Source organism: Nannospalax galili, unplaced genomic scaffold (genome assembly GCF_000622305.1).
Source record: "Nannospalax galili isolate Female #2095 unplaced genomic scaffold, S.galili_v1.0 scaffold1622, whole genome shotgun sequence".
Taxonomy (NCBI): Eukaryota; Metazoa; Chordata; class Mammalia; order Rodentia; family Spalacidae; genus Nannospalax; species Nannospalax galili.
In genome coordinates this window covers 606486-631206 of record NW_008348203.1, presented here as the reverse complement: position 1 = coordinate 631206, position 24721 = coordinate 606486, and the positions used below count along the sequence as shown (strand labels likewise).

The window sequence follows — 24721 nt, the reverse complement described above, 5'->3', positions numbered from 1 at the left end:
TTAATTTGATTTAAGAAAATTAGAAGTGTCCTACAGGATTTTAGAAGAGGGCAAGAGTGCTTGAATGCAAAGACTCCTGAGGAGGGCCTGAGGTACAATGGGGTATACTCAGAGGGAGACAACTCACATCTACATAAGCGTGTGTTCACATGGGAACAGCAGGCATGAATGGTCCCATTTTGACAGCCCAGAAAGGGAAATGATTGGCTCAACACCACACAGCAAGTCTGTTGCAATCCCAGGAGGAAGCCACAGCTCCTTCCTGCCAGCCCTGGCCACTTCATTCACCAAAATGGCTCAGTGTGCTTGAAGCCCCTCACCCTCCAAACCCTGGCCCAAGCTGCTGCTCCACCCCTGCAGGTTCTTCCAGTGGCAGGCTGGGGCCTCATTGTGACAATCTGGCCCCTCTGAGGCCTGGCATGGGGAAGGCAGAGGGAAGCAGCCTGGGGGTTGAGGAGAGGAGCCAGCAAGGGAAAGGACCCGAAATCAACAAGCGTTCCAGAATTTTAAGCAGTTTTTGGAGGAAAATGAGGAACAGGTTCAGCTGTTGCAATTTGCTCCAGGGGAAAATTATGTTCCCGTGCTCTATTATACAGAACAGAAGGAACATTTGGTGGGTTGAATACTTGTTAATTTATTTCTCTGTTTGTTAATGGGCTTGCCCCATGCACACGCGCACACGAGCACACACACACACACACACACACACACACACACACACACACAAGCATGAGGCTTCAGCCAGAGACAGGCTCCCTGGGTCTTCCTGCCACCTTCCTATGCAGTTGCGCTGGGGTTCTTGCTCTCTCAGCACCGAGTCTAGAAGGAAGCCATGCACCATTCAAGGACTGAGGCAAAACCCTTGGTTTCCTCATCTGAAAGATGGACTGGCAGTGAGGTGAGCCAACAGGCTAGGACAACATCTTTGACCTTGGAGAAGCAAACAGACTGAGGAGTGCTTCTGAGATGACTGCAGACTGGCAATGTCCGTAACACTAACCCAAGAAATGCTGTGCTTGGGCTACTGGATGAGCCTCAAACTGAAGAAGTCTAGAGAGAGCAGGGTTCTAGGGCTTCTACTGCCCAGAGTCCCCAACCCAGAAAACAGAAACACCACCACCCAGGGTCATTCCTCTATCCTGACCAAACTGACCTCACCCAACCCAGACTCTCAGCCTTCCCACCCTTGGGCCCCTTCTACATCTACCCCAAACTCCCAGGTCACCCATGGCCATGATCCATCCAGCTCCTCCCTGGAGACCCTGCACCTGCTACTCACTGAGACTCCAGTTTCTCTACACTGACTTGAATGTATTTCCTCCACACAGAAACCAGAGCAAGATTTGGAAGGTACTAATCAGAATCTCTACTCTCCTACTTAGCACTATCCAGAGCACCTGCTGTGTTCCCAATAAAATCTGTCCCTCACAGGGCTAGAGAGCTTGCTCAGTGGTTAAGAGCACTGGCTACTCCTGCAGAGGACCTGGGTGTGGTTTCCAGTACCCACATGGAGATTAACATCCATCCTTAACTCCATTTCCATGAGATCCAATGCCTTCTTCTGGCCTCCAAGGGCACTGCACACACATAGTGCGCTTACACATATGCAGGCAAAACAATCACATGAAATTAAAATAAATAAAAATTTTTAAGAATTTTTTTAAATCCACCCCAAACCAGGCAGCACCAGGCTCTCTTCCCAACCATTTTCTCCCTCTTTCCTCATTCTCACCCAGCCATGCTGACTTCCTCCAAGTCTCTAGACACTTCCAGACTCCTCACACCTCCAGGCCTTCATCTTGTCCCGTGTTCAGTATCCTGTCCTCAATTCAGAAAGGCCTTTGAGTCCTCTCAGAGCCTCTTGCCCACCCCCAGTTACTCCATATTTGTCAGCCCTTTTATCCCAAGTTCATCACACCCTGGGGTTATCTGAATTATTTGTTATTTAGCTGGCTTTCATTACAACAAGATCAGAAACCATGTGAGGGAAGGAGTGGCGTGCAAGGTTCTGTGTGCAGGACCCGTAGAGCCTGGCAGAGCACCCAGCACTGACTGGGTGGTGCATCGACACATAGTGAGTACTAGAAGGAATGAATGGAAGGGCAGGTCCCCTAGCAGAGGGGCCTTATGACAAGGTCTCCTGGCCCCCAAAGTCTCTGCCACAGCCTCCCGAGGGCCTGTGCATCTCTCTGCCTCAGGAAAGGAAGCAGGTGAGGCCAAAGTTCACCAGGTGACACCCATAACAGAGGCCCTCTTCTCTAAACAATTTATTTATTTATTTTTTAATTTTATGTGTATGCATGTATTGTCTGCATGTATGTGAGTGCACGCACCTGTGTTGTACATTGCCTTGGAGGTCAGAAGAGGGCTTCGGATTCCCCTGGAACTAGAGTTAAGGACAGTTCATAGCTGCCATGTGGGTGCTGGGAATTTTTTTTTAATTTTATGTGTATGCATGTATTGCCTGCATGTAGGTAAGTGCACCCGTGTCGTGCAATGCCCACAGAGGACAGAAGAGACTGTTAGATCCCCTGGGACTGGAGTTACGGAGAGTTGTTAGCTGCCATGTGGGTGCTGGGATTCGAACCTGGGTCTTCTGCAAGAACAGCCAGCGTTCTTAACTGCTGAGCCATCTCTCCAGCCCCATCTAAACAATTTTAAGAAGCAGTTATAAGGAAGTAGAGACCCAGGTCTATCCTGGCCCAGCCACTCTCTGTAACTTACTTGACCTCCATGGGCCTTCTATACAATGGGAGTATTATAGGATTCGCCTTCTAGCATGAATGATCTCCTCAAAACTGTGTCATGATGGTGGTGGATAATAAAATGAATCCCACCTCCAACAGTTGAAGATGCTAGAAAGATGGTAGTGAAAAAGCAGGGAAACTAGCATCAAAATGCAGGCTTGTAGATCTCTTTTCTCTGTGCTGGACACACCCCAGCAGGGAGCAGAATACCAAAGCTCTTCTCAGTGGGTTAAGTTTCCTTGTGCTTCTGAGCATGTGCTATGTTCACCTCCCTTCTCCCCCAAGTCTACACAGACATGTTAGGAGCTGAGAGAGCAGGCTAGAAAGCTCAGCTCAGGAGGAGCAGTGTCTGTACTCAAACAGGTAAACTGAGGCAAACAGACAGCTAACCTATTGGGAACCTTCCTTGGAAGGATGCATGGACCTGGGCTTCAGGAGACCAGAGAGGAAGAGGTAACTACAATGCAGGAGGAATTAACATTTCAAGGGAGACAACGCAGGCAGCATGCAGAAGGCTTTAAGGACCGATCCCAGGTCCACCCAAGGTAGGACGGAGAGACTATCACTGAAAATCCAGAGCCTGGGGGTAAGACTGCCCTGGCAGAGACACTGCCTGGCCGGCTGATGAGGGATGGTGTAACTGCTGAGGGCCAAGTCGCCCTCCCCTCACACCGAACACATTAAGAATTATTTCCCTCATGAGCAAACAATTTGTTACAATATCCACCACAAGCCTTTCCCAGCTGGGCATCGTCCCATACATCCTGGATTAATCCCGGAAGTCACTCCATTCATTTAGACCATGCCTGAGTATGCCTCCTCTTTTATTAGGGAAATTTTTCATTGTTTTGAGGAGCTTGTAGGTTTTAATTTGGGGCAGAAATTTTACAGCCTTTCTCAGTGGTTCAGACACACAAGTAGGCTTGTGGCTGGAAAGATCCCTTGGATCCCCAAGTCCTGGCAGGGGACCACCATACCCCAGAGAGGAGGTCAGCATGACATAGCCCCTCCGTTCAGAGGCCAGGAGCTCTGGCCCCATAGGTGACTCCCACTGAAGGTGTATAATACCTCCCTGAAGGAAGCCTCATTGTGCCCATTGTGCAGATGCAAAACTGAGGATACACAAATCTCTTGCCCAACCAGCAGAGGTGAAATGGGAACCAGTCTCATCAGTGTTCTTAAGGTGTGGTCCTTGAATCCCTGTTCTATAAGCAAGTGGTCCACCAGACCTGGACCCAGCATAGTCACATGTGATATGTCCTCTGACCCTCACCACACCTCAGAGAGGCTATCTGTGCCATTCATGAGGGCACAGAGGCTACTCTCAAGGCCACACAGTAAGTGGCAGGGCTAGGACCTTAACTTTAAATTCCCTCAGCTTCTAGGCTGCTAAGAGCAGCTGGCCAGGACTCCCCAACCCACTCTAGGGTGTGTAAGACCTGCCTTCCCCTGGGCTGCTGGGCCTCCCCTCCTCTAGGACTCCCAGAAGTCCCTGCACGGTTGGTTGACCTTTTAGAGTGCCTGGCTCTCACATTTCTGGGCATTTGCACAGCCAGCCCCAGCTGGAAAGGTTCCAGAAAGTAGGACATGCAGAGGAGGGAGGGGGTGCCACGTGTGGGCTGCAAACACTCCTGCCACCCTTCACATCACCTGGACAGAGGAGACTCTATGCTATGGGCTCCTCGAATAACCTTGCCAAGCACTGGGGGCAGTGTCCTTAGGCCTAGAGTAAAGGCCTGGCTGCCCACTGAGAGGGGCTTAGCCAAGGTCTCCTCCAGCTCCTCCTCCAGCTCCTTGTTGCTCAGTGACCTAGAAGTCCCCAGGGGTCATGGGACAAGCAGGCTCTCAGCAAGAATCCACCTGGGCCAGGCTCACTTCATTTTCCTGAGCCTTTGCTTCTTCGTCTGTGAATGGAGTGGTCATCATTCCCTCCCAGCTACTATGAAGGCAGAAAGAGCACAGTGAGGCCTGGCACACTCCAGGTACTAGGTGTCCATGGGAACCCCAGGGGGTCTGAGGCTATTGCTTGCTCTGGGAAACACAACCAACAGATCCAAACTGGAAAAATCCTAGAGTCTCCCATAAAGCCAGCACTGGGTCAGGGTGCTAATCTGGCACCCAAGAAACAAAAATAAAACAAAACCCAGATGTCACCAGGAAAACTAGGGTAGCGAGTGTGCCACAGGTACCAGGGAGCCTGGCCAGAGTCTCAGAAGGCATAAGGATGCTGCCCCTAGCCAAGCTGGCTTCACTTAAAAACGGGGTCCAGGCCTCCTCCCAATTGCACCCTGGTCTACCTAAGGGTGGGAATCCTGGGGAACCTCCAGTAGTGACCCACTCTGTCTCTGTGCTTCACCAAGCTCAGCCAGGGCTCAGGAGGTAGTCAGGGCCAAAGGGACTCCATGCTTTATAAGGGGAAAACAGAGAGCTCAGCAGGACAAGAAACAGATGCAGGGAGGAGCCAAGGAGATAGGCAGGATCAGCAGACAGTGGGCTAAAGGGAACGGGACCCTAGTGGAGGTCACGGGTCCATGGGGTTCTGGCTGGAGGCTGGGAGGACTTACTTACTACACAGGGCATCACACAGTCTGGCCTGGGCCATGACCAAGCGCCCTCTCCAGCACCCCTCCCAACAGCTCTGCTGCACTCCAAGCCATTTTGCTACGCAGAAGAGCCTCTTGACTGGAAGGCCTCTGAGGCACCTCACTACTGCGCGTCCCTTAATTGGGAAATTGTTAACTTCTCCAAGAAGAATTTTAATTTAACCCCCCTCAATAGAAGGCTGACAAACTTAAGCATCAGCATCACCCACACCCCTTCCCCAAACCTCAAGCTGCCCAGGGAAGAGGAAAGACAGGCAGCATGCTGCCCAGGCCACCTGCATGGTGCCCAACCCCACAGACTTCAAGGCCTCCTGCCTCCCCTTCTGACATGGCAGGCCTCTTCCATCCCCTACTCACTGCCCTCCACCCACAGCCAAGGGGAATGAACAACCAGTGGACTGAAATAACAACAGCCCTGCCCCATCCTGCTTTGACCTACCATGTCTGCTGAGCCCCCAGAGTAGCCTACAGCCCCTCTGGGTCATGAACCACACTCCCATGTAGCTGAGCCCATACAGGCATATTTGCTGAGCATTTAGTATGTGCCAGTCAATGCTCTAAGCCCCTTATGTGCATCAACCTACTTAATCCACACAAGGCAGATGCCATTATTACTCCCAATTTGCTGATAACAAGACTGAGGCCCAGCCAGCTGAAGTAAATTGCTTTCATTCACACCATTTGGGAGTACCAGAGCTGGGAACAGATCCTACACTGTCAGCTCCAGAGCAGGCATAACGTTAGCTGCTACCTATGACTGCATGCCTATGACATGGCTGTGGGATCTCATCTCTGTCCCTGGGTAGAGCCCAGAGCCTAGTCTGTAGCTAGCTTCATAAATGTTTGCAGAGTGAATAAATGAAAGATGAACAAAAACACATTCCTAGTCACTCCCTCTTTTGAGCATAACCACATCTGTGACAAAAAACAAAAACAACAACAACAACAACAAAACTTCTGGCCTCCGCACACATGCATGCACACACATGTGCACATAAACATAAATACACACACATACAAATGGAGTTATTGGGGGGGGGAATTATGGTAGGGAGGGAGTACAGTCAAGTGGGGAGTGACCACTGAGCCAGGTAGAAGGCAGGGAGCAAGAGTACCCACATGATCAATTCCACAGAGGTTAAAAAAAAAAAACAGATAAGCAGGCGCTGGAGAGATGGCTCAGAGGTTAAGAGCACTGACTGCTCTTGCAGAGAATCCAGGTTCAGTTTCCAGGACCCACATGACAGCTAACAACCATCTGTAACTCCAGTACCAGGAGATCCAAAGCCCTCTTCTTCTGACTTCTGTGGTACACAAATGTGCAGGCAAAGGATTCATACACATAAAAAAAATTGAAAAATAGGTAAATTTTGAAAAGCAGATAAGCAGGATGATTCCTAACTCACAGGCAGGTAAACTGAGGCCCAATCGTAAAGACAACAGGCCACCAGCCCCATCTGCAGGCCACCACCAGCCATGGGGCAGAATCCAAGGAGTTCTTCCTGTCCAGCTGGCTGTGTGCAGTTTCCTTTCACCTGGAATGTGAGGGCTGCATTGTGAACAGTGTGCTCCTGAGCACAACTCCCATCCAAGCTGAAAGAGGCCTCTGAGAAGCCGCCCCACCCTCTCGAGGAGCTCACCCTCTTCCTGGCACTTGGAACACCAGAAGACATGATACACTCATCACCCTGACCATCTGGTCCACCTCAGGAGTATTCGCTGCTGTGCAGATCAGAGCTCTAGTCCTTGATGTTATGAGTGGCCAGGCACAGTGGCACACAAGGGAGGCAGGGGCAGGAGGATCTAGTGGTTAGGGTTAGCCTTAGCTACATATCAAGATCCTGTCAAAGGAGCTGGTAATACAGCTCAGTAACTGATCACTTGCCTAGTATATTCAAAGCATTCATCCCCAGTACCACAAATACATATATGTTTACCTTCTAACCCTTAAATAAGGTCAAAATATGACCTTATTTGGAAATGGGGCTGTTGTAAATATAATTAAATTAATTAGGATGAGGTCACACAAGAATAGGGTAGGCCCTTAATTCAATACAACTGGTTGACAACATTTTTTAAAAGGGAGGGGGGAACTCATGATATGGCTCAATGAGTCCAGGCACCTGCCACCAAGCCTGATGAACTGAGTTTGATCCCTGGGATCCATATGGTAGAAGAAGAGAACCAACTGCACAAGCTGTCCTCTGACCGCCACATGCATACACACAATAAATACAATCTAATAAAAATCACTGAGTCATATACATTTTTAAGAGAAAAAATATCTAGATCCAGTCTAAACTGGTTAAATATTTTTTTGTATGGAGAACTGGGCTGGCCCCCCAGGGACACAGGGACTCCTGTTGGCAGTGAGAGGCCTGAGGCAGTGGCACTGGGGACCTAACCTTGCCTGCTCTTTCTCTGGCCTGCTATCCTCTCCCCTGCCAAACACACAGCAGTACAAGAAGTGAGAAGGAAGCAGGGGACAGCAAGGAAAAACCCGGGCTTCTCCAGGAGTTCAGAGTTTCGGAAAGCCAAGTGCCCACTCCTCAGCATGGCCGCAAGGACTCCCAATGGCTGGCACCAGTCCATTCAGGACTACCAGGCACCAAACACTATCCAGCTGCCCTACCTCTGTAACACTGCTTAGCTGCCCCTCCCCTGCCTTAGCCCTTTTCTGCCACCATCATTCTCTGTGGACCACTTTGTTCATCCAGGCTTTAGTGACAAAACACTGGAAACCATCAAAATACACAACAGAGAACTAGTTAAAAGGGCTCTAGCACACATAAGCTGGAACATTATGCTGCCATTAAAAATCACATTATAGAAGAGTATTTAATGAAGGGAAAATGATCTTGGTATAGTATTAAGTGCAAAAGGCAGGTTAGGAAACAGTATGTACAGCTTGATCCCAATTATATCATAAATACATATTTTGTAAAAGACTGACGGGCAAACTACCCAAGTGCTTGCATTTTTCTACAGAGAACACACATTACTTTTTATAACCAGGAAAATAGATGGTTTTTAAAGGACCCTACAGGCTTCCAGACTCCGCCTGGAGTCATCTCCTCCAACCAGTTCTGCCAGCCCCCAGCTGAGTCAAGCACACATCCCGCTGCTGCCCCATCCCCGCCCTGTGCTTCCTGGAGTGACCCCATATTGAGCACCATTAACATGTCCACAGACCAAAGGGAAGGCTGCAGCAGCCTCCTGGCCAGGGTGAGGCCAAGCCCAGACCACTCTGCCCCATCACCCAGTCAGTCACCTGTTGCCAACGCTGATCTCAGCCTCTTGGCCATTGCCTAGTAGCTAGCACAGATAACTGTTCCACCCAGGACCAACCAATAAGCAGAAATGCTTTGATGGGGACAAGTAAGTCTCAGAGGCCTAGTATCAGGGAAAGAGAACCAAGGTCTACTGTCCACCAGGCCCAATAGCTTCCTCCTCCAGCCCCACTGAGCCTCAGAAATGAGAATAGCACAGTCCAACCTGCCCTCCCACCCCCTGGCAGCCTACCTCACCGCTCATGCTTAGCAAAGTAGCTCTGTAGGCTGCTCATTGGTTCATGTACAGGAGTATAGTGACTTCTCTGTCACAAACAAGCCAGGGTCAAGCCACATAGCAGCCTAGGACCCCTTGGTGATTTACTTGTCACAAACAGGTGAGGATCAAGCAAAGAGCAGTCCCAGACCCCCTCCCTGTCCCTCCTCCCACCCTCCACCCATCTCATCAGGATATGCCCTAGAGCCCACACATTTCCCCCCCCCATGGGACAGAGAGGAGGAAGGAGAGCCTGTCACCTCCCACATTGTGGGTGTCCTGTTCCTCATAATAGACCAAGAAGCCATCTGTTCTGTTCACACAAAGCCAAGGTCAGCTGGCTGCCAATGCTTGTCACGTAGACACATACCTAGGGTCTGAACCTCATCCTGCCCTGAAGGTGTCTGGACCTGCATGCCAACTGTGGAGCCCCATTAACTCCACACATCAGAGCCAAGGCTGGTCTCTTGACAGTTTCTTGGACCCTGCCTATCTCAGTTCACTCGTTCCCACTCCCTCCTGACCTGGAATCAAACACACACTTGGTCAACAATGTGACAGGACCAAGGACAGAGCCCTTCAGCTTGCCTTGAGAGCCTTCCCATGTCACGTGGGAACTTATTATCCAGCCCTGTCTGTGAAACCATGTGGCTGGGACAAGCTCCCTAGGCTTCTGAGCTGGCTATAGACCAGGACTGGCCATAGCAAGGCCTAGTAAGACTTGAGAGCAGAAGAAGGGGCTAGATGGAGGCCTAGGGGTAGAAAGAGGCCCCTGACAGAGCCTCCCCTGGAAGCCCCAGTAATCCCTGAATGGCCTCTTACCTGTGACTGGGTGGTATTGGGAGCAGCTGGGCTGGGACTAGCCTGGGCCTGGCTCAGTTGACTTCTTTGCCCATGGGCACCAACACCTCAGGGCCTGTGGGTGCAGGAAGCTGTGGGGAGGAAGACAAGGTAGCTATCAGGCAGGATGGGCTACACATGCAAACAGGTCTGAGCCCACCCAGCCGGACAATCAACCCTGTGAATCACAGACACATGCACGCACGCACGCATGCACGCACGCACACACATGTTCTCAGTGGCACATTCGTATTAGCATGCTCTGGGAACTCAGAGTTTCTGGCCCCAAACCAGTGAGTCTAGCTGCTTCTCCCACCTTCTGACCCTGTGATCTTGGGACAGTCAAGTCCCTGAGCCTCATTTCCCTCATCCATGAAACAAGGGTCCCTCCTCCTGCCAGGACTGCAAGAGAAAACAGGGAATACAGGGCCTGGAACACAATAGGTGCCAGCAGTACCAATGCTGGTCTCCTTCCCAACCAGACATTAGGTCAGGCTGCAGCCTGGCCCCTCAGAGAATGCAGTGGGCAGAGCTCAGCATGCCTTTCCCAGGGCCTGAGTCACACCTTTGCTGTCTTCAAAGATCCCTGCAGCTCCACCCCCTTCCCCACCTTACTCCTTCAAGCACCCTCCAACATCTCCCCAGAGAGGAGTGGGAAAGATCCGAGGGTGTCCCTGGGACACTGACTCCCTGGCAAGGCCCAAGGCCTCTGTGGTACTGGACTCAATCTTCCACTGAAAAGCCACAGAGGTGGGAAGGGGCTCAGCATTCCCACTCCTTGACCCTGTAGCCCTGGGCAGAACTTCCATTCTCTGCCTCTCAAAGTCCTGAATCCCTTTCTGAGCCATCACTGAGGGGTCCCAATCAGATCTGTGTTTCTCAGAGTTAGACACACATGTCTAGAGTAGGCAGTATGCAAACATTTTTATTTTCATTGGTTTGTGTTTATTTTTCTGTGTATTAGAAAAAAAAAAAAAACAAAACATGACAGGCACATCACAGGTGTGATTTCACGTGTGTATGGCTCCGGGAGCACCATGGTAATCCACCTTCAAATGTGAGTCCATGCAAAGACAAGGATGAGGGGAGAAACAGTGCAGCTGAGGAAACACTCAGAAAGTCAGCATCTAACCCAGAGCCTGGCTCTGCCCCAGCACCCTTCACTGGGGGCCAGGTCCTGACTTCTCTGGTTTTTCCATGTGGTACCATTCAGCACAGGGCCTGGTCCCCAGAAGGTCTTGCAAACCTTCGAGCTGGGATGGACAGAAAGAGAGGTGGTTAGTGCTCCAAGGCAGTTGATGTAATGTGGGTGGAAGATAGCAAAGGCAATCCTTCCCAGAGTCAGTGTTCCATCAGTCTAAGGTGTAATTGGTATTTCCAACCATGTGGCAGGTGCAAAGGAGAGGATCTGAAAGGCAGGGTTTTCCTGCCTTCTGGGCTACAAACAGATTCTCTCCAAGAAAGAGCCAGAGAAGGTACCAAGAGGAACCCTGATGGCAGAACCACAAGGCAATGGGACCAGACAGGAGAGGGACTGCTGGCCCCATAGTCCACCAGTACAAACTGTGTCCCAGTTCAGATGGCCCTGGGGGTGCCTCCATGGCTGCTGATCCTAGAGTTCAAGACAGAACACTGTGGTGCCAGCTTGGCAGAGTTGAGTAGCCAGAGCCTGGGTCCCCAAGCCAGGTCCTGACAGCAGGAGTACCCTCAATGACTGCCCAAGCTGGCTCCCAATAGACTGGCATGAGCCAGCCGGGCTCAAGCCAACATGGACAGCTGTGTCCCTGGCAGGCCTCCAGACCACCTGGCTGACAGCCCTGAGCCCAGCTCCACCTGAGCTGGCAGTGCGAGCCATCCTCACAAGTGCCTCTCAAGCCCCCAGTGGCCATGCTCCCAGACAATGAATGGGTCTCCAGCTCCCTTCCCCCAACTCTTTCTGAAGCTCCCAGCTCTCCTCGGTGGCATCAGAAGGAGTTGCTATGGAAATGGGACCACAGACAGAGTATGACAATGATTTGGGGCAGGGAGGAGCCACAGTGGGAGCCAGGAACTCTCCTGGACATGAGGTCTACCCATGTGCTGAGTCCCAGAAAGGATGTGAGAGCCCAGCTGTGGGCCTCCTAGACAAGGACGGTAGAGGGACTACAACAGAGTTGAGGTTTTCAACCTGCCCTCCCGGCTCCTAACCCCTCAGCAAGGTGCACAAACCCCTGGGGATCTGGTGCCTCTGTATTCAGCAGCAACTAGAGGGCACTGCCAAAGTGGGTTCTGTACTGAGGGGAAGAGGGTTGTTGTGGAGAGGGTGCCTGGAGAACACTGCAAAGTTTGTCACAGAGGTTATATGCTTGCTCTAGGAGACAGGGCACAGGATGAGAGTTTGAGAGGGACTTAGGCCCAGGACACAGAAATGAGACAGACCCATAGGGGCTGGCATCCCCTAGAAAGTCAGCCCACAAGCCAATCCTGAACCCTGATCTCCTCTTCCCCAGACCCAAACTCTCTGACAGCATGCTGCCTTTCTTTCCTTTATCCCTTCACCCCTTTACTTGTCTACACACTTTCTGCTAGGCACCCATTATAAGCATGGTGCCTGAGAGATGCAAAATACAAAGAGGATATATGGACAGAGGAGATGACCCATGAGGATCAGATTGAGGACATCTGGGCAGAAGTCCAGCATCCAGGAGTCAGGGAGATTGGCCTCGGGCATTTTAGGTCATGCACTTCTGAGCTATGCTCCAAAGACCTTCCCATTTCCCTGACTTACCTCCCAACCACTCAACCTAAAGGTCCTCTACAGCCCAGTGAAGCCCTCATTCCCAGAAGGTCATAGGGGTTATTACCACTAGCATCTTGCTATAATTTAGAGGTTGCATAATCCCCAGAAGCCCGTATGCTAAAGGCTTATTCCCCAAGGAGCCACTACTGAGAGAAGGCTGAACTTTTGTGAGATGGGATCTAGGGTCATAGGGGTTGTGCTCATAGGAGATTGTGGGACCCCAGTCTCTTCTTTGGTAAGGGGCTTTGCTCCACCACAATCTTCTACCATGATGTGCTACCTCATCATAGGCCTAATGGGGCCAACCAGTCATGAACTAGAACCTCCAAAAGTGAGTTAAAATGCACATATTATCCTAAACAAACCTATTCTATAAACTGATCATTTCTATAGTGATGGGAGGCTAACACATGCCTGCAGAAGTGGGGGTCATGAGGAGGCTACCTTGTTACACACAAGGAGCTCAGAGGTTGTACAAGACTCCAATCACTCCTGCCAGACTCATCACATCCCCACAGTGTCCATTCATTGCTTGCTCATCTTTTTACCCCTGAGTACCTTGCACTTGCCAGGTGTTATGTTGGGCCTGGGATGGGCACAGAACAAGAAGGCCAATTGCCCTTCCACTGGTGAAACTCAAGTCCCCACCTCTTTGTCAGCAACATGCCAATTTTCCCCCAGCCCTCTGGAGGTGGGGTGGACAGCGTACTCAGGGAAAAAAGGGGACATCTCGCAGATCCTGTCTTAAAGACCTGCCAGCTCCATAGTATTCTGCATGTGCTCTGCCTCCCAGCAGCAGACACAGACTCCCTAGATCAGTGCTACACAGATAGAAAACAAGACCTGAGCAGTGGCCAGCAGAACTATAGAGATCTGTGCACTGAAAAGGCATGAGCAGGAGAGACCAGCAAGGATAGAAGGGTGGGGCCAGGTCCAAGGGTATGGAAAGGAGGAAGCAGTCTTGTGATGCTTCCGTGGAGGAGGAACTGGGTGGATTAGAGCCTGCACTCAACTCCAGCAAGAAGCAGAGCTGGTCTGTCAGTCCACATTACTGAGGGCTAGACTAGCAGGCAGAAGGTAAGGAAAATGCAGTTCCTGACAGCTGCCATTCTGTTCCCAACCCACTAATGCTTGCCACCGCTGCCTGATAGAAAAGCAGCTCGAGACCAGGACATGAGAGGGGCAGAAGAGGGATGGGTGGATCATCTAAGAGTTGGAGACCGCAGGGGCTGGAGAGATGGCTCAGCGGTTAAGAACACTGGTTGTTCTTGCAGAAGACCCGGGTTTGAATCCCAGCACCCACATGGCAGCTGACAACTGTCCCTAACTCCAGTCCCAGGAGATCCAACAGCCTCTTCTGACCTCCTTGGGCATTGCACAACAGGGGTGCACTTACCTATGTGCAGGCAATACACAGATACACATAAAATAGAAAAAAATAAATAAATAGATAAATTTTTTAAAAAAGAGTTGGAGACCGTAAGGCAGAGCAGCAGTGATCACAGACCCGGATGGACAGAGGGAAAGAGAGAGCTGAAGGATGGCCAGATGGGGCCCCTGGTCTCCCCCAGAGCCAGTTCTGCAGCTGCAGACACACAGCTGGGAAGGAGCCTGAAACCACAGCTTTGAGAAGATTTTTCAGCAATAAAACTCATATTTGAAATGAGATCTTGTGCAGTAGGGGAAGCCTTCTTATGCCAAACATTAAATCCAGAAACTGTGAAGTGGAAATTTGAAAAACCCAACTATATAAACATGCAAAACATCTGTACAGCAAAAGATACCATAAACAATGTTAAAATGCAAGTAAGATGCTATAAGAAAATATCACTAATATGCAAAGAGCCCCTACAAATCAATAAGAAAAAAAGGACAAAAGAGAAAAATTGGCAGTGAATTAGAAATCTGCAGAGGAAGAACTAAATTGGCCAATAAACGTATGAAAAGATGTTCTATCTCACTAGCAATCAGGCAAATGCAAATGAAAATGACACAATACCATTTTTTGCCCATCAGATTGGGAAAAATTAAAATGATTTATAACAAGCAGTGCTGGCAAGGATGAAGGGAAATGAACACTCATAGACTATTTGAGGGAGGGGGAGTTGGCTCAACCGTTGGAAGGGTAATTTGGCAGTATTGACTAACGTTTTAAACCCACACACCCTACAACCTAGTAATCACTTCTAGAAGCCTCATCAACAGAAAAAAGAAAAAACTCGGGGCAAGTATGCACATATAAATACTCAAGAATGCTCATAGCAGCATTGCAAGTAAGAGTGAAAAAGAAATTGGAAATGGCCTAAGTGTTTATCAATAAGGAAATATTCAAATAAAATACAGCACATCCAAGTTATGGAACAGTCTGCAGAATTGGGCAGTGTGAGGTGCATCTGTGTGGCAAGAGGGGGAATCAAGATGCAAGAAGCTACTTCAGAACAAGCTTATATTTCTAAATAGCAACCTGTCCATGGATGGAGGCTAATACACTAGGCCTCCCAGTGATCACCTTGGAGGGTTGGGGCAAGGTGGACCAAGAGGCCTTTCATAGCTTCTGTCTTCCACAAATGTACTGTTGGATTTTCTTTTGTAATCAGAAAAACAAAATCAATAGAGAGTTAATGGGTTTTTTTTAAATCTTGCCCAGACCCTAATATAAAATGCAGATGTAAGCAGAGCTGCTCTGGCTGGAAGGCAGGACTCCACACTCCCGCAGGGCCCTGGTGCTCACCACCATGCCCCTACCAGAACTCTAGAACCAGTTTGAGTCCTTGGCTGAGGAAGATGGGGCCATATTGATTAAGAGCAGAAAGTCGCCCCAAGTACACAAGCCATCTAGTCTGGCTGGGGCCCTTCCAAGTTAGATAGGAGGTTTCTCTAGTTGCCCAAAAGACCTGAGATGTCACAGTGTTGGGGAATTCTGGGCTGAGGCTCAGGGACACAGAGGAGAGCTTTTCAGAAATCCCAGAGGTAGGTGCTAACAGGAGAGGAGGGGGGGAGAAGCCATGCGTTTCTATACCACAGAGGAGGTTGCAGAGCCATGTGTCCCAACAGAGGGAACGAGTGTGTACAGGTGAAGGGGTGCATGTGGAGGGAGCCTTGAGGGTGTGTGGGGTCCAAGTAGCATGTGTGTCTGTCTAGAGTCAGTGGGAGTGTGTCTGTTGTCATTCCCAGGGGTAACAGCAAGGAAAGAATGTATGTCTGGAGGGAGAGAAGCCCAACAGGCCTTGTGTGTTCCTGAGAGGTCTCATCAATGAGGAGACTGCACACACAGTGGTGGGGGTGGGGGTGAGAGAGAGGAAGGGAAGAGCAGAGGGAGGGAGGGAGAAAGAAATGATGGGGGTGATGGGGTTCCTACCTGCAGGGAAACTGGGTCTATAGAGAGGTATGCAAGCATGTGCAGGCACCAGCAGGCCTGGAGAGGCCAGGAGCAGATGGTGAACTAGAGTACCCAGGCTGCAGATCTCGCCTAGAGCCCAGGCCAGCCCAGGCTAGCCCACTGTGAGCCAATCAATAAAACCAAAGGAAACCACCTAGCAGGCTGAGGCCTTCTGCCGGTCCAGAAGGTCCCCTCCCTTAAATATTTGTTTCCAGAGCGAATATCCTGCCTGACTCCCAACTTGTCCTCAAGGAGGGAGCTGAAGGTATATGAGGCAAGGACAGGAAGGACCAACAAATTTGTCCTAAATTGTGGTGACACTCACCACCTGGATCCACCAACTCAATTTCATATGAGGGTCTTTTTTCCAAAACAATTATTTTTTTTTATTTTTAACTCTGTGTGTGGGTGTATGTGCATATGTGCATGTGAGTGCAGGTGCCAGTGATGGCAAGAAAAGGGCACCAGATCTCCTGAGGCTGGAGTTACAGACAGCTTGAGTCACCCAGTGTGAGTTCTAGGAACCTAACTTGGATCTTCTGCAAAAGCAGTACTTACTCTTAACCACTGAAAAGCTCTCCTCTGTGTCCCTGAGCCTCAGCCCAGAATTCCCCAACACTGTGACATCTCAGGTCTTTTGGGCAACTAGAGAAACCTCCTATCTAACTTGGAAGGGCCCCAGCCAGACTAGATGGCCTGTGTACTTGGGGCGACTTTGCCATTTCTCCAGCCCCTTCCTGAGGAGGGAGCTGGGGTAGGGACAATTAACACTAATGTTTGAAAAAGGCAAATGGGGATGCTGGAGAGATGGCTCAGTGGTTAAGAGTACTAGTTACTCTTGCAGAGGACCCGGGTTTGTTCCCCAGCATCCACATGGTGGCTAACAACTGTCCATAACTCCAGCTCCATGAGATCTGATGTCCTCTTCTGACCTCCATAGGCACTGCATGACATCAGTGCACTTACTATATGCAGGCAATACACTAATACACATAAAAAATAAAAATAATAAATAAAACATTTTTAAATAAAAAGGAAAAAGGCGTATAGAAACCTATTTTATAAACTTCACGTATGTATGTGTATACACATGTACATATAAAACAGTTTAACTGGAGTTGCCCTACATGGGATTATGCTCATCCTAGAAGCTATAGATTGCCAACTAAAAAGTCCAGTCCCTCAAGTCACCTCAAGTCAGAGGTGTCCTGGAGACGCCCCCCCAAACAATACATCTATTGCTATTGTTCTTGGTTGTCCCCCAGAACTTGATGGTAAGACCCTATTACTAAAAGTACCACACACATTGGTCACAGGATACAGAGAAATCAAGTTGGTACTGACCAGGAAGCTTCCTTCTGGCTGGCTAGATTTCATAGGCCTGAAAGGTTCTGTGCAGGCTGCTAAGGGGGGTGGGGGGAGTCATCAACAGTCTTACTCAGCTATGAACTCTGTGAACTGCAGTAATGACCAGCATGGCAAGATCTGCCCATGGGTGCAATAATGCATAGTGCTATTGGGGGTAACTAACTGCTTTCTGGCTGGATTTCTGGCCCACTCCACAGAAGGAATCACATGCCTGGTACTGAAAACCTAGTCAAGAACCCATGGTGGAGAAGCTCACAGGGAGGACCCAGAGGTGGGTGAACCTACTACTATTATTTTGCTAAACGGACACAGTATCAAATTGGTCTCTAAATTCACATCTCTATTCCCATAGATTTGTGCATCTCTCAGATGTTATCAGAGGAATTTCTTTGTGCGGTGGATGATGGTTAATAAAGAAACTTATAACTGATCAAAGTGCAGAGTGTCAGTGGAGTACTCAGCCACAAATGGGATATTTATGTCACATCCCCTCCCAAGGCTCAGGGATCATTATGGAAGAGGTGGGTGGAAATATTGTAAGAGCCAAAGGTCAGGGAGGACCAGAGCAAACTCATGAAATCAGCAGCTGTGGTTGCCTGCACAAGGCCTGCACACATCAAGCCAGGCATCGTTCTAGCATGGCATTTCCCTCTGGGAGAGGGAAAATCAGTTTTCTTTAAGGGGTTGGCTCCTGGTAGGTCAACCACACTCTAGTAGATGGTCCTACATCCAGGAGTACATGGACAGCACAAATTGACGTCAACAGGGTATGTTTTTAAAAAGCGAACATGAAGTTGGGTAAGAAGTGGAAGTTGACCTGGGAGGAGTTAGGGGAAGGAGTTGAGGATGAATATGATCAAAATGCATTGTATGAAATTCTCAAAGAATTAATAAAAATATTTTAATTAAAAGATTTACCTTTATTTTTAAGTGTGTGTGTGTGCGTGTGTGTGTGTGTGCATATGTATACGTGTGTAGGTATGTGCAGATGAATGCAAGTGCCAACAGAGGTCATCAGATCCCCCACAGCTGGAGTTGCAGGAGGTTGAGACCCACCAACAAGGGTGCTAGTAACCTAATTCAAGTCCTCTACAAGAACAGTACAAACTTTTAACCACTGAGTCATCTCTCCAACCCTTTCCTGAAGGTCTACTAGCTCATCTACAGAAGCCAGGGGCTGCATTCCACAATGAGGATTGCACCTTACCTGAAAAGCCTGCTACACACACTCTATGGCTCCTACTGTTACCTGCCCACACTCCTTACTGGGCCCATCAGTCCCCTTGGGACCCATTCCCAACTGGCCCTCAGCCTCATGCCTAACCCCAGCGCCTCCCAACTCTACCTCCAGTAGGTCTGAGACCCCTGTGCTCCTTGACAGGGCCAGGCCTTGCTGTGCTTTCTGCCAGGTGTGCTTCCCCGGCTCTGGGGTCACCTTCAGGAATCCTTGCCTTTGCTCTATTCTTCTCTCATTCCCCTCACTGTGACTGCTGGCAGGTCTGGCTTCCCCAGAGCAGGGGTGGATCTCATTTCCTGCAGCCCAGAGGTCAGCTCATGCCTGACAGATGTGAATACGTGTTGGCTGGAGCCCTTTCAGATACAGGGTGTCCACAGCCCAAAGTGATTCAGAACCGCCAAGTAGGAACTGAGCAAGGCTGGCTCCCATTGAAGAGAAGGCTCAGAGTAGGGTGTCCTCCTCCATGTCAGGCAGCTGTTGTGGGCAGGATGGTACAGGTCCTGTAGCCCCAGGGCCCATGCTAAGACCCCTGTGGGAGTCATAGACAGAACATGTGCCTCAGGGCCTTGGTTTCCCCACCAAATGCCACTAGCTACACATGATGATCCTTGGGAGTCTTGAGGGTATGCATGGGCATGGTTGGCCTCTACACCAGAGTACAGGCCTGATTTGCATCATCTACTTGGTAGTGACCTGCATCCCTTATCCTTAGTTTCCTGCTCCTTTGGACTGGCTTCACTATAGCATTAACTGGCCTTGCTAAGCCCTAGGGCCAGGGCTGCAGTCACCACCTCCCACATTAAAGGGACAACAGGAATAAGAGGTGTCAATATGAGCCTGGGTTGAACCATGGGATCCTTAGATTGGACAGAAGTGCTGAGCAGGGCTGGTAGCCAGGTCAAGGCCTACATGGGCTCAGTAGCCTCCTCCTCAATGCCCCCTGGCCCCTCCAGGGGCCTCCCTCAACCTGGCCTTGATCATACTGGGTGCTGGTAACAGATCTGGACCAGGGTCTCAGGTCCCCTGCCCTGGCTGGATTCACTTCAGGCACAAATGTGCCTTGCCCCTCAGTGCCTTTGTGCACTTTGTGTCTCAGCATCTCCTGATCCTGCCAGAAGCAGGCAGCTGGCCCTGGACTCCAACAGACTGACTTAGGTTCAGGCCTGCAGAGGCCCCAACTCTAATCACCCCCGGGCCTCAGTTCCCTCCCCCCCAAAACAGAGGCACAAAAGTCACCCTCTTCATTCTGTTGGGAAAATCAATAAGGACCTGAATGTACAGTCTAATTAGAGTACAGCAGGGACCTTTCACTCCTCATCTCTAGGCCTCAGTTTCCCATTTCTATGCACTAGGGTTTCCCTGAATGATTCCCCTTCCCCCATCCCAAGAACCCCTAAAGCTTTAGAGAGCCTGCCAGGTACCAATCCCCTTCTCCTGCAGGGACAGAGTCCATCCAGGACCTGAACCCAAACCTTGTGTGCAGTTAGCAGATGAGCACTGTGGCCATGCAGTAAGGGCCCTGTCCCTGTAGCAGAACCATGTGGAAGTACCACAGCAGTGCTCCATGGTGGAGGTATCTAAGCTTCCACAGCAACACAGGCTCTTCTGGCACTCCCTGTTGCATCAGACCTGCCTGGGCACCTCATTACCCCCTGCCCCCTTTAGGCTCTAAGAGCACAATGGAAAGCTTAAAAATGGAAATCCCAGTGTGAGGTGAGCAGTGATCAAGGATCTAAGATGAGGGAGACAAGTTCACACAGCGGGGCACAGAATAGCCAGATGAGGACCTCAGACCCTAAGAGGCCACTGGTGGTTCCATATATGCCTGACCCTACCTGGGCCAACTGCAGATCTGTGGCTTAGGGGAAGGTGCAGTGCTGAGCTTCGGGCTCCTATCACCTCCCCTCTGCAGTCACACAACTCCATCTCCCAGAAGTCAATCCTGACCAGCGATGGCTGGCGGCTGCGCAGACCTCATTGCAAACATTGCCACTGGTGAGCGTGATGAGTGCCGTCTGGCCAGGCAGGGCTCCCTGACAGACTAAGAGCAATGCCGGCACCAGACTCATTCATATTCTGGTCTGACTGCCTGCTTCAATATGGCTGAGAGATGCAAGGGCAGAGGCGGCCCTCTGAGAATGCCCAGCGATGATTCCTCTCTGATTCCAATTTATTTTCTATCATTAATGCTTTTGAAAAGCCCCATACACTCTGAAAACAGGGAAGGAGCATGAGCTTGAGAGGAGAGGGCCAGGAGCTGGAGGAAGGGGCTCAAAAAGAAAGTGCCAGAAGCAGGCTGAGGGCCGTGAAACCTGGTGTCGAACCCAGCAGGACCTATGCCTATCAAGGGCACTGGCCCCTGCTCTACCATTTCTGCCAACTCAAGGGACTATTCTAGGTCAGCTTGGGATCAGAGGTAAGTAGGTTTTATAAACTGTAAAGGGCTATGCTTTGAAGAACAGAGGGAAGCAACCAGACTAGGACAGTAGTGGCCTATAAGTTGATGCCTATCTCCAAACAAGGGGACCCAATGTCAGGGTCAAGACCAAGATCTGAAACCCTTTTCACCACAGTACAGGCAGAGGAGGTAAACAACAGGATGTGGGTGCCATCAACCAACCCATTGCACTACCCCCACTTCAGAGCCAGAAGAATTGTCTCAACACTTATCTTCTGCTCAGAATCCTTCCATGGCTCACCTTTACCCAACAGGTTACGCAAAGCCTTCCCCAGCAGCTCAGATCTACCAGGGAAACTTCAGCACACCTTCCCACATGCTACTTCTGATCTGCAAGTCCCTCCTCCTTGGCTCCAATTCACCCGTCAGTTTCCTACTCCCTCTCCAAGTGTTGTTCCTCTATGCAGCTCTCCCTGACTCCCTTGGCACGCCCTGTCCTGCTCTCCCATTGTACCCAGTTACCTACCTGAACTGTGACTCAGTAACATGGTAATTACACTTAGGTGCTGCTTCTTATTTAATCAGTGAGCTCTCATGAGCAGGGACTTCATCCAGTCATCCCGTGCATTCTCACTGCACGGCAGAGTGCCTGGTGCACAGTAGGACCATTCCTCCAGTCAACCACTCTTGACTGAGCACCTACTATGTGTCACACTCCACTGGGTGCTGGGAATACAACAGCCTATGCTTAGGTGGCCCGTGCCCTCCACCTGTCCCCAGTGAATGTACACAGGGAATGTCTGTCAAAGATTAAAGGACACATGTCCATTTTATAATGAGGAAACTAAGGTCTAGAGAGGCAAAAATGCCCATTCACAGGTGTTTCTGTTTCCCCAAACACATCTCTTCTACCTCATTTCTCTCCCAGGACTGTAGCAGCCATGAGGGGATAATTCAAACAAAAGGTTAGAGTCAGAAAAGGAAGAAGAAAACATGGTGGATTCCCCCCTTCTCCATAATGTAAAGAAAATTGCTTTTGCCAACTATCACAGCTTAAAAGCAATTAGAGTTTTTGGAGGGGACTCTGGGCACAAGCAGAAGCAACAGAGCGAGCGCCCAGCACGGAATGATTCCAGCATTCGTTTGCATCAAGCAAAGGGGTGGGGGGGGGAGGCGTTAAAAGCAGCAATTTTCAGCAGCAGAGATGGCGAAGATAAAACATTTAGAGCCTCAGAGAGAGGGTCCTCAGGGGCCAGGGACCCCTGTGGAATTCCTACCCCATGCTGAGGCAGGCAAAGGACTGGATGTGAGGAAGAGAAGAGCCATCCTTCTGCCTACGCCCATGGGAGTATAGGGCAAGGAAGAGAAGCCACCAAGGGCCCCCTGCTCCTAACCCCTTCCCCACTATCATGGCCCCAGTCAGGAGAGCCATCTCTGAAAACCTCAGATCCTCCATGACTCCCCTGCTCAAACCCAGGGAACAGCCACTGCTGCAGCCTAGCACTGGAGGCCGCACAGCCTGGGCCCTGCTCCAGCCTCATCTGCGATCCTCCCATGTGGCACACTGCCCTGTCTTCTGAGCAGGCTCAGCAATATGCACCCCTCCCAAGAGGGAGCTGAGGCAGGTCTGAGAACAAAGCTCCAGGTGCTGCTGAATCCAGATCCCAGCTCCAGATCCCACTGGGCCGCTGCATTGGGTCACCCTACCTCCTCAGTACCTTAGACCTTCACAGGACCTTTGACTCCTCTCTCCTAACCCAGAGCAGTAGGCTCCTCCTGAAAGCTCAACTTCTCTCTGCCTAGTTCTACACTGAGCCAATGCAGACACAGCCTCCTTGAGAAGCAAGTGTGTTTCCATTCAGCTACCTGTGTGATCTCTTCAAGTTCCTCAATCTCTCTACACCTGCTGCCTTCATCTATCAAATGTAGATAGTAACAGTACATGTCCTATAGGTTTGCTAGGATTGAGTGAGGTAATGTATACAAAGCACCCAGCACTGTGACAAAACTTCAGTGTTCAGTAAATACACCCTTGCCCTCATTCACGCTTGACCTTCAGGCATCACTCTCCAGGCCTCATTCAGGATGGCTCAAACACCACCAAGCAGTCACCCAACAAATATTCACCAGAAACACCCATGTGAGTTGGGAGCAAAGGATGACAGGAACCCACGGAAGGCTCTTTGTACACAGTAGCTGTGCTGGACAGCTTTAGTATCAACTTGACACACCTGGGTTGAGAGAGCCTCAATTGGGGAATTGCCTCTATTGGACTGGCCTATGGCCATGTCTAAGGGGCATCTTCTTGATGAGTGATGTGGGAGGGCCCAGACCACTGTGGGTGGTGCCACCCCTGGGCAGGTGGGCCTGTGTTGCATAAGAAAACAGCTGAGCAGGGGCCAGGGGAGCAAGCCAGTAAGCACTGTTCCTCCATGGCCTGTGCTCCAGCTCCTGCCTCCAGGTTCCTGCCTGAGTTCTTCTTACCTTGGGCTCCTGGATGAACTGTGACTCAGGATATGTAAAATAACTAAACCCTTTCCTCCCCAAGTTGATAGTGGTCAGAGTATTTTGTCACAGCAATGAAGAAACAAACTAAGACAGAAATTGGTACCAGAGAGTAGAATATTGCTGTGACAGACATGACCTTGGTATTTTGGGGAGGACTATGGAAGTGTTTGGAACTTTGGGCTGGAAGAGCCATTGCGTGCTCAGTTTGTTGCTGTGGAGCTTGGAACAATTATGCTGAAAGAGTTGTAGATGATGGAGGCCTGGCTTCAAAGGGAAGCGGAGACTATCAGGGCTGTTCGTGTAAGCTTTTGGATTGAGAATCTGTGGGTTCTGGTCAGCTGGGGCTGAAGAATTAGTTGTTAAGAAGAGACCACAACCTGAAGCAAAACCTTTGCTTTACTGAGACAACTGATGCTGGTTAGCTGGGGCTGAAAAATCAGCTGTAAGTAACAAGAGACCAGCATCACTGTGGTGGAGTCTTCTGGGAGGTATTTCCTCAGGGTCAGCACACAGAGGGGACCGTACCTCTACTTCAAGCTGGAAGCAGGACTTGGTAATGTGTAAGAGTCTCCTGCATGGTTCTGGTGTTGAAAGCCTGAAGGGGTCACAGGGGGCAGCTGAGGCTTGGCACTCTGAGAGGCCAGGAAAGGCCATAGGTGAAAGTGCTGCTTCAGTTGCAGCGAAGACCCCAGGATTGAAGGGATCATGGAGAGAATCTGAGGCTTTGCACCCCAGAGGCAAGAAGAGGCCATTGGTGAAGGTGTAGCCTCAGTTTCAGTGGAGACCCCAGCTTTTTGGAGAAGCCAGGACCATGGGCTGACCACCAAGGACAGCAGTGGGTGTTGAATGGAGCTGTCCTGGGTCTGCGAGATGAGCTGAGTGTGCTGTGGACTGCAGAGTCAGAGCAGTGGAGCTGCCAGTACCCTTTGGGGCCCAGAAGATCGTGAGTGAATCCGGATGTCCAGCCTCGAGCTACTTTGCTAGACTTTGGTTTTGCTTAGGTGTGCCCAATTCTTCCCTTTGAAATAAGACCGTACTTGTTTCGGATTCTATAGAAGGCCACCCACAGTTAAGAGACTATTAAAAGACTGGACTTTTAAGTGGATTTTTTTTAAAGGACTGTGGGGTTTTTAAGGTTGTACTGTCTTATATTGTGATATTAACATCATATTTCCAAAAATTGGAAAGTTTATGGTTTAACAGTGATGTTTGTGTGTCAAGTTGACAAGGGGTCAATTGTGCTGGATAGCTTCAGTGTCAACTTGACACACCTGGGTTGAGGGAGCCTCAATTGGGGAATTTCCTTATTGGACCTG

General features: G+C 50.1%; 1 protein-coding gene across 9 annotated transcripts in view; it reads right to left on the bottom strand.

Annotated features, from left to right (window-relative positions):
* Positions 1–24721, bottom strand: part of Lingo1 (leucine rich repeat and Ig domain containing 1) — a 181068-nt gene that overhangs the window by 146457 nt on the left and 9890 nt on the right. For all 9 annotated transcript variants that reach the window (XM_029569221.1, XM_029569223.1, XM_029569218.1 and 6 more), the window contains exon 2: positions 9719–9828. The gene's annotated coding sequence lies outside the window, so the exon portion shown is untranslated. The remainder of the gene's footprint in view (positions 1–9718; positions 9829–24721) is intronic.